This window comes from Alligator mississippiensis, chromosome 1 (assembly GCF_030867095.1).
Source record: "Alligator mississippiensis isolate rAllMis1 chromosome 1, rAllMis1, whole genome shotgun sequence".
Classification (NCBI taxonomy): domain Eukaryota; kingdom Metazoa; phylum Chordata; order Crocodylia; family Alligatoridae; genus Alligator; species Alligator mississippiensis.
The window spans coordinates 462,530,323-462,548,926 of record NC_081824.1 but is presented as its reverse complement, the minus strand read 5'-3'; the positions used below and the strand labels follow the sequence as shown (position 1 = coordinate 462,548,926).

Here is an 18,604-nt window from a genome sequence, read left to right as displayed (position 1 = left end):
AGGGGGAAAGCTGAAAGGGAACTGCCAATGAGCAGAACAGAACACAAAAAAATCCAGGCCAGATTTTCAAAATTGCTGGACACCCACAAGTCTCCGTGACTTCAAGCAGAGGGGTTTGGTGGTCTGTGCCTCTGCAAAGTGCTCAATAAGTTTTGTTAGCAACACTGAAATAATAAATCAGGGAGAACAAATCAACGAAGAACAGCCTGAGGAAGATACGAATTCAGGCTGCCTAGTAACGTGTATGCTTTTTGTCCTGTAACTATTTTTTCTCAATTTCTACCACTCCAAATGTCTTACGCTTTTCACCATCACAATACAAAGAGCCACAAATGCATTAGCACTCCTGAGTTTTGAACACTTTGAGAGTCCATTGGGGAACATATCAGACATAGAAGCCACATCTGCCAAAGATCTAAAGCATTTGTCAGAAGCCACAGCTGGCTTCTGGGATGATGGTCTAGCACAGCTAACTTTCCTGATTGGCTGGGGGAGGCCCCAGGGCCTCTACCAAAATTCACCTGACTTAATTATCTGCCGGCCATTCAACAGACTTGCTTCAGGGTCATTAGGCTATTCTGCTTCTGACTCCTGATCCCAACTCGTCCCCTGGCTGTGATTCTCCAGGCAGAAACCTCATCTTTCACCCCTGGTTCTGACCACCTGTGTCCTGGCAACATTAACAGCATCCCTGAAGCAGATAGGAGTCTGCTCTGCATTTTGGGGAGAGGCTTCTTTCTCTTTGCCTCTGCATTTGTGTGCTGGGATTTGTGCAGCAATCTCCCCTCACTTTTCCACCCTGAATTAAACAGGCTATTTTTACTTTACTCTCAGCCCCATGGGAAAACATAAATAAATTGGAGAAAATTGAAGATTTTTCACAAATAACTAGGAGAGAGTTGTGGTCATGTGGCAGCAAAGAAAAAAGAAATGGAGAGTGCTTTGGCACCCAGACACTGCTTGCTTTTGGAGGAGCAGAAACTGCACTTCGGTTAATCAGTTTAGGAAGGAGATGACAACGCCGATTGAAGGGAAGATCAAGTTTTGAATCCCTCAAATATGAGCCATGGATACTTTGCCAATGACTAGCTATACCAGAGAACCTTAAATGTGAATACTATATTCATATCCCATATGCACCTTTTCCCCAAAAGTTAGGCCTCCAAAACCAGAGGCTGTGCCTTCAGTAAGGAGGCTGATTTCTGCACAGAAACAGAAGCATGGAGATGCTGTAATGTCTGCTGGCAGTTCTGCTTCTCTCCCTGTCTCTGGCTAGCATCTAGCAGGGGAGGACTCCATTTTCCAGAAGGCTGGTTGTTTGAAGCTTGTAAAAAAAGGCTGAGCCATAGGGAATTAGAGACCCTTGGGGATTAAAGACAGCCATAGACTACTGAACTTAGTATCTGTTTCACTGTTCTGAAGAGAAGAGTGTGAAGCTGGAATATTGTATTTTCACCTATAAAATAAATCTCCATGTGCTCAGAGAGGTCAGGTTCATGTCACAAGGTGACCATTTTCTCCTTATCATACACTCAGTGCAATGAATATAATATATATATTCCCTATATAATAAATATATTCCCTATAGCCCCAATGATGATCTCAATTGCTCCAATGATTAGAGAGTTTGCTAGAAATTAAGTAAATATCTTTCCATATGCATTCACCGCAGTCTGCCTTGCTTGTGCCGGCCCCATTATTGCAGTTGGTGTCTCATTAGACATCCTTTTCTCTGGTAAGAGGAAGAAAACCTAAAAATCATCCTGGAGTTTACTGGAAGTTTTCTGTCCCACACAGATCCTTAGGAGACAGATCTTTGAAGGATTTAATTTTTAAATCTGCACTCCTATGCTCATGTATACCATTTCTATATCTTCTTCTCCAGGGTTACATTTTACCTCTTCTTCTCATTTTTAAAGGGCCTAGGATTACAGGCAAAGCTGTCAGTACTGCCTATTATTCAGGGCGCCACATACTTCCTATTATAAAAGATACCATTTTCAATTGTTAGGAAGTATGTCAAACCTTAGTCATTTGGCCTGAGAGTTTCTGTGATGGGGGACTGCCCCCAGCTGATTTTTAATTTCAGACAAACCAGTTCAACCATTTCCAGGTATGAAGTTTGGGAATGCTATATCGTTGTGCCCATTTAACAGGGGGGTGGGGAGGGAAAGGATTCCTTGCTCAGGGATATGTCTTTTGTCTCTCTTTTTTTGCCTTGAATAGACACCCACATTTGCCCACATTAAAGGACTCTGAAAAGCTGTAGTTCACACAAATTCAGTAGATGCTTGCTAGTGTTTAACTGAAATCTCTGAAGAATGCTGTGACTTTTATAGCTGCTAATGGCAAGAAGACTGGGTAGCATTCCCACAGAACCAGTGAATATACGCCTTTTGCCATGCACTGGAAATGACACCAGGAAATCTGTCTTATCTTTGCTTTTAGCAGTATGGAAATAGAAATTGGCTGATTTAAGTACAGAGGGACACAAGTTGGACTAGGGAAAAAGGAAAGGAATAGAATATGAAAAGAAACCTGGTGATACTGGAGCTGGAAAGGCATGGGAGCCATGGGGGAGAGCAAGCTGGGACTGCCTGGGCCACAATACTGGGAATGAAAGGGTAGAACTGGTTAGATGGGGAGATTAGGATTAGGCATTTGGAGAGAGTAAAACAAAGTCAAAATTTTGGCATTTCCAGCAAAACAGTAATTCTGAAAAGTGTCTGTTTTAGAAGCATCAGAACAACCTTGATAAAATGTTTCATTTTGACTACACTGTTTGGACTTCTTGTTAATTATTGTATATGGCATCAAATGTTCTGCCCTTATCCTGACCAAACACTTCAATAGTTTCTTTGCAAAATGAAGATGCCACTCGTTTGTTTCCATGACATGCTTCAGTTTCATCAAACAAGCATTTCCAATGGTAAACTTCTGTCTGGAAGCTTTAGACCGAACCTAGGTCAAAAAATGAAGATCCCTATGGGGGAGCTATTCATTCAGTGGGCTTGAATAGGATGAAGACTGGAAAGAAGAGGGCTTGTGAGTTCCCTTCCAATTATTTCTGAAGTAAGATGAGGAACTGGGGCCTGGTGTCAAAAAATCAGAGGTATCTACAAGGGCAGGAAGTGAGGTCAGAGGCATGTGGGTGGGAAGTGACAAATCCAGGACTGGAAGTAAAAGCATTTTATCCCCAGTCCAACCACCACTCAGTTTCTAAACATATATTAGAGCTAGTCAGATACCTTAAAAACTGAATCCTCAAATAAGCTATTTGATAAAATTGATGACATATGATAAAAAAATGTATTGGAGCCTCAGCACATACCCAGCTTTAGTGACTACACATTATGTGAGACTGCGGATGAATATGCAGCATAAGAAGCTGCAGTACTAAACATAATTTTGGGCTGCTTACAGTGTGCAATCAATGAACACAGTCCTGTTCATAACAGTGCAGTCACATATTCACAACACAATCAATTCTGTGCAAAGAGGGACTTGCTAAAGAAACCATTCACTTGTTACTTTTATTGCTATCTGCAACACATCTCACACATCACAGATGTAAAACTCAAATCAGAGCTGTCTCACATATTCAGAAGCTGCTATTGAACCTTACCTACTAGAGATGTTGGGAATATTTTTTTCTGAAATGAAACTGCAATAGCACAGAGAATGTGACTGACTGACTTTAATGGAAGGTTGCAGGTTACAATTCTGGGCTATGATCATGGGTGGAAAAGCTCAGCCTGAACTGAACAGGCCTGGGACTTCAAGCTCATCTCTCATACCCCATTCACCTATATGCACTTCTGTATTTCACAAAAGAAAAAAAAATGGTGCCAAATGCAAAGGAATTTTAAAACCTCAAAAGTTGCCATGAAACAGAATGGCCATTCTCCAGCCAGCAATATAGGTGAGTCCTAAAGGACTTTATTTCTAATTTTTATGTCATTTCTAAATACCTTTGCTGTTACTAGAGGGCCACCTCCAGGGTAGCTAGTATGAGAAACAAGAGGGAGTTGGGGCAGAAATGCAGATTCTAGATTTAATCTACTTGGACTTGGTACAGCAGGAAGAGAGTCTGTAAGAGTTCTTGGTTGAAGTGTTCAGTTCCGAAACTGTGGGTCACGACTTCAAAAGGGGTTGCAACATCAGTGGATAGGGTCACGGAGGTGTGGGGCTGTGGGTTGGGAGTAAAGAAGGACCATTCTGAGGAAATGGGGTCATGCTGAGGAAAAGTTTGGGAAGCGCTGATCTAAGTAAAGGAGTCCCATCTCTCTGTTAACATTTTGTGGAGTGGCGATTCCTCACCAAAGTTTGTTGGGTTTGGGAGTACATTAAACCCTGGGGAGCAGAGCACACTGCCAGATCGCAACAGCTGCTTCTGACCAGAGATGTCCAGCTGTTGTGACAGACAGGCAGGCAATACCTATGCTACAAAACTAGTAACAGAGAGAAAGAGATTGGTGCTTTAATGACATGTACATGAGCATCTCTGCTGGCCCCTGGCTGGTGCAACACCTTCCTTCTGTTTTTACCTGCAAGAAGGAGAAAAACTAAAAATGACAACGAGGTTTTTTCCCCACCCTGGCACTGCATGTGTGACAGCTGAAATTATGTCTGTGGGATAAAGGTGCTTGCTGAAGGCAAGATTAAACTAAGTGTTTTTCTGTATTTGTTTAGATATTAAGCTATATGTTGTTGCTAAAAGCCTAATTAAAGTCTAAGATGTAGTGAGGCCTTGTATAAAGTAAGGCCTAGTAAATTTAGCAAGCCTTCAAGTAGTAAGGCCCTGTGGCATAGTTAAAATTACCTTATCAAAGGAATGCAAGGCTTGTACTGCTATTGGTCAGTCTAAGGACAGTTGAAGTAAAAGGAATCTGAGTGGTCGTTCATTATCAGAACCATTCACAAGCTTTAAATTGGCTGGAATATCTGGAAACCATTCAGAAGGAAGATACAGCTCTGTAAAAAGTATTAGCTGTTGCCTGGATCAGTAGGCCCGTGGACCGCGAGGATCCCAAGAACTGAATTCCAGGGTCCTTCCCGGTACCCCTCAGACAGTGCTGTTCAGGGACGCCTGACTTCGCTGAACTGTGTGGAAAGAGAAGCTTGCTGTGTATCAGGCATCAGAGGGGAGTGCAGATAAGTTGCCGATGTGAATTGCTTTTGTCTGTCATTGTTTGCTCTGTTACTACGCGTAGTTGTGTTTTTGTTAAGTCAATAAATCTGTTTTACCTTTCTACCCCTGACCATACCCTCAATCCCGAACCCTCCGCAGTGGCTGGGACAGCATGAGTGGAGGAAAATCTTGGAAAAGCTTCCTAGTCGGGTATACCTCCTAACAACACATGTATTGTGTATCTATTTCCTTTCCAAGAGTAATACAAATGACTGGAAGCATTTCATCTATTTTCTTCAGCATTTGCCCTATCCTTCCTTTGCAAAACAACTGAGGTGACCTGTGAAACTACTGATATAGATGTATCCCAGATTGCAAGAAAGAATAATTTCTAGAGGCAGGGGTTGGCAAAATGAGAAGCAGACTAGGACAGCCATGAATAAGAAGACATGTTGTATTTAAGTGAAAATGAAGGGTTATATTTGGGAGAGACAAGAATGTAACAGCATAGACGTAAGAGGAAATGGAACATAAGAGACACTGCATGCTCTAGCATGGGAGTAAATTTTGTTTGTAACAAGAAAACTGAAAGTACAAAGTTGCCAAATGTTCACTGTTTGCTGATGTTAAAATATGGAATCCAGATGGTTTCCTGTGTAACTGTACCACAAGTAAAACCAATTTGCAAAGCACTCCAAGAAAGCAGAGGCTGAATACTGTTTATAGTGTACCCAATACACTATAGGAAAGGGAGACCATAGTGGAAGAAATTGTGGCATTCCCATTTAACAGATCGAAAGATGGGGTACAGTGTACAAGACACTTGCCTAAGCAAGACCGTATGTAGACTCCTCAGGTGAACTTTTAGTATTTGGCCCCACTTTGCCAGACATAATGATACTAATAAGCAAAAATTACCATTTTCGGGCCCCCTTTCTGTCTGGGCCTCAGGCAGCTGCCTGGTTCACCCATGCCTGTGTCCAGCCCTGTGCCTAAGGAGGTATATAAGTCCATAGCAGAGCCACAAACTTCCTACACTTGAGTCTCAAGGCAGTGCTGTAGCTACAAGACCATATATCCTCATTAACACTCTTCACATTTAGATTGTAAGTTCATCAGGAGGTTGGGGGAGATGGGGTGGGGAGGTTGTATCTATGTGTTTACATATCATACAGGCATAAGAGAGCCCCAGTATTGTTTGAGGTCTCTAAACAGTCATCATATAATGAAATAGTGATCATCAAACTGAGATTCTTACCTCCAAGACCTCACAGTATACCTGCACGATACAATTCATGGGATAAAACCCCCAGTGCAAGAAGGCAAGGAAACACTGTTGTCAAGAAAAGCCTCAAAAAAGGTACCAGACAGTTACCAGTATCTGAGTTGAGATACTTGTCCTCAAAGAAGCTCAACACCCATAGCCTATTATTATAATAAAGGTGGCTGAGTATAACTATGACACTTGGTCACATCATTTATCAAATGTGTAGGGTATGTTTTGTGAGTGCATGAAGATTTGCTAACCTTAATAAAGTAGCCTCCATATGGCAAGCACTAATAAATCACCCTGCCATTTAACATGCTGATGGCACTCTTGTAGAAGGAAAAAGCATGCTGCAAAAAGATCTCAAAAATGGTAGTGGAAGGGTGATAATTCCCTTTAACACTAATTTGCAAGCTGTCATGGCCATGGCGCAGAAGATTTTGTACCGTGAATTTCACCACTTTTCAAAACAGTATCTCCCCTGATGAAGAAAAAGCCTTTCAAAAGGCTGGACAGAGGAATATAGGAGAGACACGGTATAAAAGAAACAGGACAGAAAAGAATTAGAGAATTTGACTGAGTTCAAAACACCGGCACTTGTTACAGCAAAGGAGTGTGTGGGAGACAGGGAAAGTGAAGTGGTAACTAGTGTCAAATGCATGTTGAAGTGATCAGGAAGATGTTAATGGAAGATTTATGAAGGAGAATTGGCTCAATGGAAAAAGAGCAGCTGTGGAAATGAATCTGTACTTTCAGTCTGTTTCTAGGATCAACAGGCTTAACTGAAGCACTTGTGTCACTTGGAGGCCTTGGACACACCGTCCTGCATAGCATTTGTAGTTCCTCAGTACTTGTGGGATGACAAAAATAGAGTGTGCCATGAGGACACGCATGTGTGCAAAGCCCCCTGGGTCAAGGGTAACAAAGTCACCTGAAATGAAAGATCTGCTCTGCAGCACAGGTGTAAATGTGGTGAGAGCCCTTACTCCTTGCCCCAGCCCCCGGGTTAGCTGCCACGCAGAGGGGCAGTAGCAACTTTTGGTTGGCACCCCATTGCACAGCTTGGAGATGGCTTTTTTTATTTTCCCACATCCTCCTTCAAGTGCGCAGAGGAGGCAAGTACCCTGCTCACCCTGCCCTAATTATGCCACTGCTGTCCAACCAGGGGGCAACAGGGAGATGATCTTTAGCTCCCCACAGTGGAATGACTGCCTCAAACTGATGCCCCCAGCTGCCTGGGGGTGGATGGGGCACTCTCCTGAGCTGGATGGTGGGAGGCTGTGGCTGCTCTCCTTCCCTTCCCCTTGGAGGAAGGAAGGGAGATCAGAGCACTCATCGTGCTACAAAACATAGTACTACAGAAACACTTGGGTTTGAAATAGGAACCTTTTTTTGAAGCAGATTCACCATCTTTGCATCCCTGCAAGCAGTCTGAAGGCATGGATACTTGCATTGTGCAGTGCTGTAAGAGCATATACATAGCGCTGCAAAAGTAATATGTGTTTGAGGCCTGACTGCCAGCCTCACTGCTCGCTTCATCTCCTCCATCTACTCACTTCCAAGCTTTTGTCTATATTTTTTATGCCTAAAATGACTTCCCAGGCTTCAACACTCCCAGACTCTCAGTGCAACACCTCTCTTTTCCACAATTCCTACTAAAACCATAATGTGTGCCAGTAAAACATCACCACTCATTTCTTTCTTCCACCTCTCCATACTAAATGCCTTGACCACCCTACACTCTAAGCCAGGGGTTGGCAGCCCCTAACCTGTGGACCAAATCTGGTCTGCAAAGGGATTGTATCTGTGCCATAAAGGTCTGATCTGGTTTGTATTTTACTAAGGATGTGCTGATCCTCAGACATTTCATCTGGGCTGCATTTTGCCAGTGGCTCACTGGTTGCCTCTGACTGCTGCATGGAAGACTACGCTTCCTCACTGCAGCCTCAGCTTACCATCACTGGAGCAGCGAGGGTCACAAGCTGTGGTCTGTGTTAATACAAGTTTACCGACCCCTGCTCTAAGCCATCTGTACACCTTGTCTGGCCAGACACTAGTTTGTACAAAATGGGCTGTTCTAGCTGGTTTCCCCAGGGACCCCAAAGGCCTGTAGTAGTGTCAAGGATCAGGCTTTTTGCTTTTACCTCTGTATCAGCATCCCAAATTATCCCCCTCTGCAACCATACAAGCATTTTTGTCTGATCTTTGTCACTACAATTGTAAGAGCTTCTTGGGGCATGGCTGGTGTCATTGTGCTTTGCACAGTGTCAATCATAATGCTTAATAAGTAATAATTACAAGCACCAGTCTGAAAGAAGAGCTTCTAGCATGCAGGCTGTCCCTGGGCACCCTCTTTCAAAGCTCACATATTTTCCTTTTCTATAATTAAAGCATGGAGGAAATAAATAAGGGCTTTTAATGATCACTGAATTATTTAAACTTCTGAGTTTGTTATAGTTATTGAGGTCTCCCTTACACTGAGCTGAAAGCTTGCAAAAACTTTACTGATCATTCCCGGCACCTAGAAGAAAAAATCTCTAATTGCATCAGTCACTACAATAGACCTTGGTAACCTGCTTTGCCCAGGGGACATAGTGACATTTTATGCTGTGAGACAGCCAGTGCTGAATCACGGGGAGAAATGCAACTTAAATGTGTTTCCCTCTGGGGCAAAGGAAGGAAAAGGTGGGTAGGTGAGGTGAGGGGGAAGCCTGATGGAAGAACCAGTTCAGCTACATCAAGAGGTGTGCAGTACTCCCTATTAGTCAAACTGCGAGTTGAGCCAAATGAGCTGAAAATGAGCTAAATATAGATTAAAAGAGCACATATATGCAACATGCAAGGTCCAAATAATTGCTCATCTGCATTTGTAATCCTAGCTTTAGGAATACTGGCTCTGATGTGCCTATGCCATGTAGGAAAATGTCAAGAAAGAGCACCACAGCCCTTCCAGTGAGATTTACATGCATCTGTCATATTTATCTACTTGTCTGACATGAACATACAATTTCTTAGCTAAGCCATAGCCGTCGAGGAATTCTAAAACTGAATTTTTCTGTGCTTCAATAAGTCCTTTTTATAGCCATTCTGCAACCATTCAACAGCACTAAATACAAGAGAACTAACTATACTACTACATGTATCTATAAGTCCTTACCAGTAACAAAGCTCCAGATCCTTAAAGGTATTAAATTCCTTGAGAGTTAGATACCAAGATATTTTTGAGGACTGGACCAAAGGTCTTCGAAGAAGTTAACCAAGACTCAACAACCATGTTCCAGATGGGTTTCAACTTGAGACACTGAGAGCTGAAGACAAACTTCTCTTTTTTTTTTAATTTGCAGACTTAAACTTGGAATATAGATCAGTATATATACACCTAAATAAAATCACCCAAATTTTCAGAAACACAGTCCTCCTCCTGATATGAGAAGTTCCCAGCTGCTTTTATTTGAGACAATCACACTGACCAGCTCATCTGTGAAAACACCAAACATTGAGGCATAGTTTCTATGAATCTGAGTCACCGTTCTGTTTAATACTTTTCGCCAGTACTTCTCACTCCTTCAACTCACAGCATATCTTATATTGATGCACCCTTCCCCTAAGACAGTGGTTCTCTGCTTTTTGCATACAATGAATTCATGTTTCAATAGAAGAAAGAACGAGACAAATAAGCAAAGAGAAAGAGAGAACGAAAAAAATAGGCTCTCTATCCCATATCTAACCATCAGGGCTGTGCAGAACAGCACCGTTTCATTTCAACTTCCATTTCACCATTTCGACAGGACAGTGTTTCATTTCAAGTTATGTTTTACTTCATTTCGAAAGCACTGTTCCGTTTCGGTTCATCGGTTTCACTGTTTCGATGCTGTTTCGACCTTTTGCCCATAGGCTATAATGGGGAAGCACAAAACTGCCTGTAACTTTGTCATTTCTTGCCTGATATGGATGATTTTTTCAGGGAGGGCAGCCCCATCTGAGGGCACAAACCCTCCCAAGTTTAAGGAAGATAGGTGCAGGGGTTTCTGGGAAACTGCACCTCAGGCTGCCTGCTGACAAGTAAAACTCACGACATGCGTGACTGTGTGTGTGTTAAGGTGCAGCAGGGTGAAAATTGCAGGCACGGTAGCCCCTGCTAAGGCCATGAAGCCTGCCAGTTTTCAAAGAGATAGGTGCAGGGGTTCCTGGGAAACTGCACCTCAAGCTGCTGACAAGCAAAACTTGTGGCGTGTGACTGTGTGTGTGTGTGTGCATGTATGTGTGTGTGTGTGCATGTGTGTGTGTGTGTGTTAAGGTGCACCCTCACTGGTGCTGGGGCCTCGACACGACATGACAGTGTGCCCCAATGAGGTCTCCTCCTCCTCCCCTACAGCCGCTGGGTCCCTCACTGCTTCCAGATTCCCTAATGCCACCTCTGCAGCAGCCATTGCAGCTGGCCCTGTGCCCCAGACTAGATCCAGCTTATAAGCAAAGCTGCAGTCTGGATCTGGCCCAGGGCCCCAGGTGAGCTTGACACCCCTGCTATAGTCCTAGAGTGATTCATACAGTCCTAAATCACATTCCATACTACCGTCAGGCTTAATTTCTGGAAAGCAGAACACCTGCTATTATGCATGTTCAAACAAGGGCATTAAGTCATTCGTATGAAACCTCTACACCCAAAGTAGGTATCGTTTCAACATTAGAGACTCAAGTTCAAATCCAGAATCATGCATCGAGGGCAAATGAAGAATATTACATCCAGGCCACATCACCACCACACAGTGGAGCATGATTCAGTCCCAAATTTTATGTTCTTTTACATATATGGGAATATCACTACACAGCACTGTTATAGACAGGCTATTAAGTGTTATCTAATTGAATGAATAGATCAAGTACGTTCCCTCTTGGATATATGTTTTTACAATTCTAGAAGTCATACATATCACCAGCTCCTGTGCAATTAATTTCTTAGGTGCAGCAGCTCCCACTTACATAGCCATACTAGTAAAGAAAAAAATCCCTCAGATATGAAAATATTATGGAGTCCATTTCAAAGACTCACCGTGCAGCAAAAGAAGCAGTTCTGCAGGTTACAACTGAGGTCACTTGGCCCAGCATTGCTATTGTGAGGTAATAATCACAAACAACTATTATGTCACACTTTGGTTTGAAGCATTGCTTTCTGCCAATTAAGTCATAAGCATTTCCACATATTAAAGTCATGAGACATAATGAGTCTGGGTTTTCAGATAACCGAAGTACCATATTCAATGCTATTAACACTTCCTGAAGAAGCTGTAAGCACTTTGGCACATAGAAAGTTTGCAGAACCTGAGGAATGCCAGATAAGATAGAATAAACAGAGTCCAGCATGAAGAAACTCCTGTTTAATATAAGCCAATATTTAATTGTTTGACTACTATAATTATTAAGCAATAGCAATCATGAAACAATGAACATCTGATGTGCAGTTGGTTCAAGCAGGTTCAAACTAGGGCTCTTTTTTCACGGAGATGGAAAACTGAGGTTATAATTTTACCAAACAAAGATCTGATTAGCTCTGATAATTTTTAATTGTGTGATTATCTATATGCCTATACTGTCCTTTGTCCTGAAATGGTTCCCATCTTTTGTGCCCTGCACATGATTTATTCCAGTGCCTTTAGACTGTTCTCCTGTTTAATTTAAATGTAAAGGAACAAATTTTCCTTGAAGATATGCAGTCAGCATACCAACTCCTGATGCCTTGGCTGCAACCATGTGAAGGTGCATGTAAGTCAAATGGTGCCTCAAAGGCTTTTAAGGCACCATAAAATGCACCCCGTGCACGTGATCTGGTTCTCCGCGCTGCATATTTCTAGCACTTGCCTTTGCAACTTCAGTCTAATTGGGTTTGGTGTTCAAGGTATACACAACCCATTTTCAGAGCTTCTTGCCATTTGCAGATGCTGTTTTAGATCTAGCATAGTGAATAGCTTCACTTTTTATTGAGTCGGTCTCAGTAGTGTTTATGCAGCTCTCATTCCAGTTTGAGAGTCAGCTGAAATTCAAATCCCTCTGTAAACATTCCTGTCCACCTGTAATGCAAATTTAGATTAGTCCTGATTTTCATTGCTTGCTTACACCTTTTGAGTGCTGCCACATGTCATAGCAAATATTGTTCACAATGAAAGTCAGCAAGAGGATTGCCATGGACTTCAATGAGAAGAGAAAAACAACAGAAAGGAAGGAAAGCAAACAAGACTGAGAAAGCCGTGGTCCAACCATCCCTTTAACCACCACCTGTGATTTGTCAGTGAGTCTGCAGCTCTACTATTGGCCTTCTTAGCCACCAACAGACTCATCTACAGTGCTTTACTCGACCTGTGGGAGTGACCATCCTTGGCTGTGAGGGATTGACATCAGTGATGACTAGCCTAGCACAGATAAACTTTGATACAACTGCTTCTAAATCCCACAGGTGGGACCTTTTTAGGGGGGTCCGCGTTCCCAAGCAGCAAAGAAAATTAGTAAGTAAGCCATCTTGCTGTCTCTTATTTATTTTCTAGTAAGTAGATGTCACTTTGCTGTGAGTGCAGCTTGGGATATTATAATACAATAAAACCCATTACCAGCATGCCTGGCCTCAGTTGTTATTTCTCAATTTCCTTTCAGCTTTTTAACTTTGTGTTAATGAAATGTTACTTTGCAGGATTACTACAGCAAGTGGTGAATGATGCATGAAATAAAAAGCTGTCCAGAGCCTAGAAAATTGCAGACAATGCAGTGACAGAGGAACGTTCACTGAATTCAACTGGGTCGTAGAGCTTGAAGGATGTTTCTCACTATGGACATGCTCTTTGGCAAATAGCACTGTCTCTAACAGAGGCAAATCTGCACCCTGGGCAGTGGCAGTGCATGGGGTAGAGCCAGTTGCCATTCAGCAGCAGCACAGACAGCCACAGAAGCCATTACTTTTGCAGCTCCTCCTCCCACAAGGCAGTGCTTGCGGGGCTATAGCCCCAGTCAACCCCTGCCCCCTCAGTTATGCTACTGTTCTTTAAAGCCTATGGAGTGAAGGACTTTCAGTACTCTCATGATATGTAATTCAAACTGGATTCATTAGCACCAAAATCATGTGCAATCCCTGCAAGTTTTTAGGCCATAAATGATGGAAAAGGAAGTTCAGCTGATCCCGAGATGCATTCATTTCTGAATGTGAAAGTTTCATAAGATAAGCAGTCTTGAGAGATATTTCATCATGCGGGGATGAAGTTTTCCTGAAAAGGGTGTTAACAAACTCATGGACAAGGGGGATCCAGATGACATAATAAAATATATATATTCAGACTTTCAAAAAGCATTCAATAAGGTCCCTCAACAAGGCTTTAAAAAACCATGTGTTGCTATGGGATTGGAGGGATGGTTCTTTTGTAGATTAAGAGCGGGTTAAAAGTTAGGTAGCAAAGGATAGGGCTAGATGGTCACTTTTTAAGACAAATGGAGGTCCCGCAGACATCTGGAACAAGCTACCCAGAGAGGTTGTAGAATCCTTGGAGGTTTTTAAGACCTGGGTAGACAAAGCTTTGGCTAGGATGATACAGTTGGGGATGGTCCTGCTTTGATCTGTGCTGGGCCCTATTTTGTTCAACATTTTCATCAATGACCTGGAAACGGAGGTATACAGTGAAATCTCCAAGGGTACATATGTTATCAATTATTCAGGGTAGTCAAATCCCAAATTAATGGAGAGGAGCTATTGAAAGATATCACCAAACTAAGTAAGTAGGCAAAAAAAAAAAAAAAAGAGATAAACTTCAATGTCAACAACTGCAAGGTAAAGCACCTGGAGAAAAATAAGTTCAACTGTAAAGACACAGTGCTGGGTTTTGAATTAGCTGTTATGACTCAGGAAAGAGACCTTGGAATCACTGTAGGTAGTTCTTTAAGAACGTCGGCTCAATGTGAAGCAGCGACCAAAAACGCCAATAAAATGTTGGGCATCATTAAGAATGGAATTGAAAACAAAACAGAGAATAAGTTCATGCCATTATACAAATCCCTGGTGCACCTACCTCTTGAATACTGTGTGCAGTTCTAGTTCCCAAAAAGGATGCAACAGAATTAGAAAAGGTTTAGAAGAAAGCAACCAAAATGGTCAGGGGCCTGGAGTAGTTGCCATATTAGGAGAGGCTAAAAAGGCTAGGACTCTTCAGTTTAGAAAGGAGAAGTCTGAGGGGAGATGCAATAGAAGTTAATAAAATCATGAAGGGTGTAGACCAAGTGAACAGGAAACTGTTGTTCATGAAGTCCCCAAATTCTAGAAGCAGGGGGCACCTGCTGAAATCTGTAAGTGACAGTTTTAAAACTAACAAGAGAAAGTGCTTTTTAATGCAGTATACAGTTAACTTGTTAATTCATTGCCAAAAGAGGTGGTACAGGCAGATAGTATATCGTGGTTTAAAAAATGGACTGGATAAATTCATGGATGATACATCTATTAATGAGTACTGGACAGAACTGTTGGAGATGTTTCCTCTGATGTCTCTAAACCAACAAATGGTGGATGCCATAAAAGGTACTAAACAGGGGATAGATCACTCTAGATCAGGGATGGACAATTATTTTGGGTGGAGGGCCACTTGCCCAGTTTTGGCAGGCTGTTGAGGGCCATATGGTTAGCCCCGCTCCTTGACAGGTGCCCCGCCCCCTGGTCACTATCTTGGGACCAATGTCCCAGGGCCAGCACTGGTAGGGCCCAAAGTGGGGCACAGGCTGGCAGGGGTCTGTGGAATTGGGCTGGGCTGCACCAGCAGGGAGAGGGGGGAGCTGGCCTGGCTCCATAGAGCCCCTGCTGGCCAGGGCCCTGTACTCCTGCCACCCTGCTCTGGACCCCACTGGCGCTGACCCCAGGATACCAGTGCGGGCCCCGTGCTCCTGCTGGCTCCACACCCGCTCACTCCCCCTCCACGCTCAGTACCACCTCGTAACCCAGCCCCATGGTACAGGTGGGGGCAGCGCACAGCTCCAACCCCCTGCTCGCCAGCAGGGAAGAAGCTGATGTTGAGCACGGGGAAAAGTGGCCCCTCATGCACCCCATGGCCGGTGCTCCCTGCTGCAGCTGCTTGCAGCCTGCATAGGGCTGTCAGGAGCAGGCACAGGCAGCCCCACATGGGCTGCAAGTGGCTGCAGCATAGGGTGCCGGGCACGGGGTGAGTGAGGGGCCACTTTTCCCCACACTTAGCACCAGCTTGTAACCAGGCCCTGCTGCCAGCCTGGGCCCTGCATTGGCTCTGGGCTTGTCTGGCGGGGCTGCGCCTCCCCTGCTCCCCTCCCCGCTTGCCGCGCTGGGCGGTGTTGGCTGCTGCTGCACACCCAGAACTCACATGCTAGGCAGCACACAGGCAGGGGTGGCAAACACTGCCTGGCACAGCAAGCGGTGGGGCTGTAGCTGCTGTCACCACATGCAGCCCCAACAGATGAGCCTGGAGCCAGCATGGAGCCTAGGCTGGCAATGGGGCTGGGCAGTGGGTGCTGAGTGCAGGGGGGTGGGGAAAACAGCCCCTCACCCACTCCATGGCTGGCACCCCACACTGCAGCCTGCTCCAGACAGCCCCATGCAAGCTGTAAGCGGCTGCAGCAGGGAACGCCGGCCACAGGGCAGGGAAAGGCTGCTTTCCTCTGTGCAGGAAGGAGCAGGGAAGGAGCCCAGGGAAAAGGTGAGTGCAGGGGTGGGGAAACAGCCCCTTGCCTGCCCCATGGCCGGCGCTCCCTGCTGCAGCTGCTCGCAGCCCGTGTGAGGCTGTCCAGAGCAGGCACAGGTGGACTGCGAGTGGCTGCAACATGGGGTGCTGGGCCTAGGGCATGGGGCAGGGGAGGGGCTGCTTCCCCCCCTGCACTCAGCTTTTCCCTGGGCCACATTTCCCCAGGCTCCTTTCCTGCCTGAAGTCCTCCCCTGCCCTCCCCACACCTTTCTTGCGCTTCTCATATAGGGCAGACACATGGTCCCAGTCCAGAGGTCCCTGCTGGGGCTTCCAGCTATGGAGGGGTGGGGCCGGGCAGGCCATGCTGTTGTGGAAGCCTGCCGGGCTTCCCCTATGCCCTACTGCCCTCAGTTCCTGTAATTTTTGACAGGAACCAAAGGCAGAGAAATATCAATTTTCTAAATTTTCTAGGGGCCCCGCGGGCTGGATAGAATGGCCTCATGGGCTGGATCAAGCCTGCAGGCCATATTTTGCCCACCCCTGCTCTAGATATAAACTTGTTCAAAGCTCTCCCTATATACAGTGGAAGGGGTAGATGCTATACAGGGAGAGTTTTGAATAAGATAGATCCCTATTCAGTATCTTTCCCTGGCATCTACCCCTGCCACTTTCAGAGATGGGATATTGACCTAGATGGACCATTTGTCTGGCCCAGCACAGCACTTCTTGCACTTTTATGACTGTTCCCTTATGATTTTGGCTGCATCCATAGTCAAAAAACAACTACGATGTTCTTGGATTGGTGTAATGTCTAGACTAGGGACAGAAATTACACATAAACCGGTATACGTGATGCGTTCAAATCTGTAACACAACAGAAGTTCAGTGCACATAAACCACTCTCAAAATGGCTGAAAACAGTTTAAGATAAACCTGACTGGATGTGGTATCAGACTAAACTGATTTAAGTTAAATTGGTTTATTGAACTTCTGTCCCACATCCCCTCTAGTTTCAAGTAAACTCACAGGCCCCAGCATCCCATAATTCTTTGCATCTCCCCTGCAACTCCTCCCTTGCAGGGTGAGCAGGCAAGCCTTGGCCCAAGCTGTCTGTTCCAGCAGAGAGGCATGCTCTAGCACCCGCTGTCTTCTGGCCTGGGCCACTGCAGACATATAGCTGCATTTCCAGAATCAAAAGTGAATGTCTGTCACTTGCTTATTGGTTCAGTCTATGCAGCTTAGCCTAACCTGTGAAGATGGAATCGATTCAGCCTCAGGCTTTTTGACTGCCTGTACTTAGCCCTATGAACTCGAATCATGCATTGAATCCCCACTGTGCAAGTGCCAAAGAGCTTACTATTAAGATATAAAACAAGGTTTGGATCTGACCCAGATTGGCCTCTTTACTCAAAACCCCTACATTATAAAAAAAAAAAGGTTGAGGTTAGAATTTCTCCTTAAAGCTATTCACAGTCAGTAAATAAATAGGAGCCCATAGCTGGTTCTTTGCTCACTGCACCATTAAATAATTGGATTTATTTCATGGACTTCATTGTAGTTACTCCTCATTTTAACTTTGATGACCAAAAATTGAAGGGTCAGGATTTCAAGATATGAACGACAATTAACTATGAAAAGCCAAATGTGTATCACTGCTTTCATTAAATAAAGTGTATTTTCTGTTTTCTGTGATTCTCACTATTATTTGGGTGTCTGTTCATGTGTTTTCACAGCCACTGAATCTGGCTGTAAGTTCAAGGCTCTCTGTACCTTGTCATATTAAAAGTCTGGAACTATTTAAAAAATAGGAGGCAAAGGCAACACCTTCCAAAATGTTCTTCATTTTTTATTGTGGCTTTTCTATGCCCCCTAAATGAAGATGTTGATATTAGCAAGAGCTATTTGAAAACTAAGAGATGTCAGACTGAGTCAAACCACAGATCCATAAAGCCCAGCGTCTTGTCTCCCATTATGAGGGCTTGCAATGTCCCGATGAGCTTAGGTCCACTGTACCTGTATAACAAATGGGCCCATCTTCCATCCAGGAACTGGAGGACTTACTTGTCACCCATTCAGACAGATTCATTACACACTACTCTCCCTACAGCATTCAGAGGCCTAGAAATCCTAATTAAGAGTACTTACTCCTCGCTATCATAATACCTGCTGATGGTCTTATCCTCCATGAATTTGTCCAGTCCCCATTTGAACATGGTTAAAATGAGCCTCTGCAAGATCCTGCTGTAATGGGTTTCACAAGCTCATTAAAACATTTTGTGAAAAAACCTCATTTGGTTTGCTTTAAATTTGCTAATTTGCTAATTATAATTTCAATGCATAGTTTCATTCTCATATTGTCAGAGAAGGAATATGTAAGAAGTTACTCATCTAGTTACCACAAAGGTGTAGCTTAAAAGAAAAATAGATATGTTTCAGTAAGATCTATATATTGTATCATGGAGTCTATGTAAAAGGTTTGCTCAAGGTGACCAACAGGTTTAAACTAATGGAGGCCATAAACTTGTTCTTGAAAAA

General features: G+C 43.9%; 2 long non-coding RNA genes across 3 annotated transcripts in view; one reads left to right on the top strand and one right to left on the bottom strand.

The window, feature by feature from the left end:
* LOC109284626 (uncharacterized) overlaps positions 1 to 18,604 on the bottom strand; it is a 1,607,267-nt gene that overhangs the window by 1,342,552 nt on the left and 246,111 nt on the right. The gene's annotated exons all lie outside the window — the stretch shown is intronic.
* LOC132248594 (uncharacterized) overlaps positions 1 to 18,604 on the top strand; it is a 155,795-nt gene that overhangs the window by 20,609 nt on the left and 116,582 nt on the right. The window lies entirely within an intron of this gene.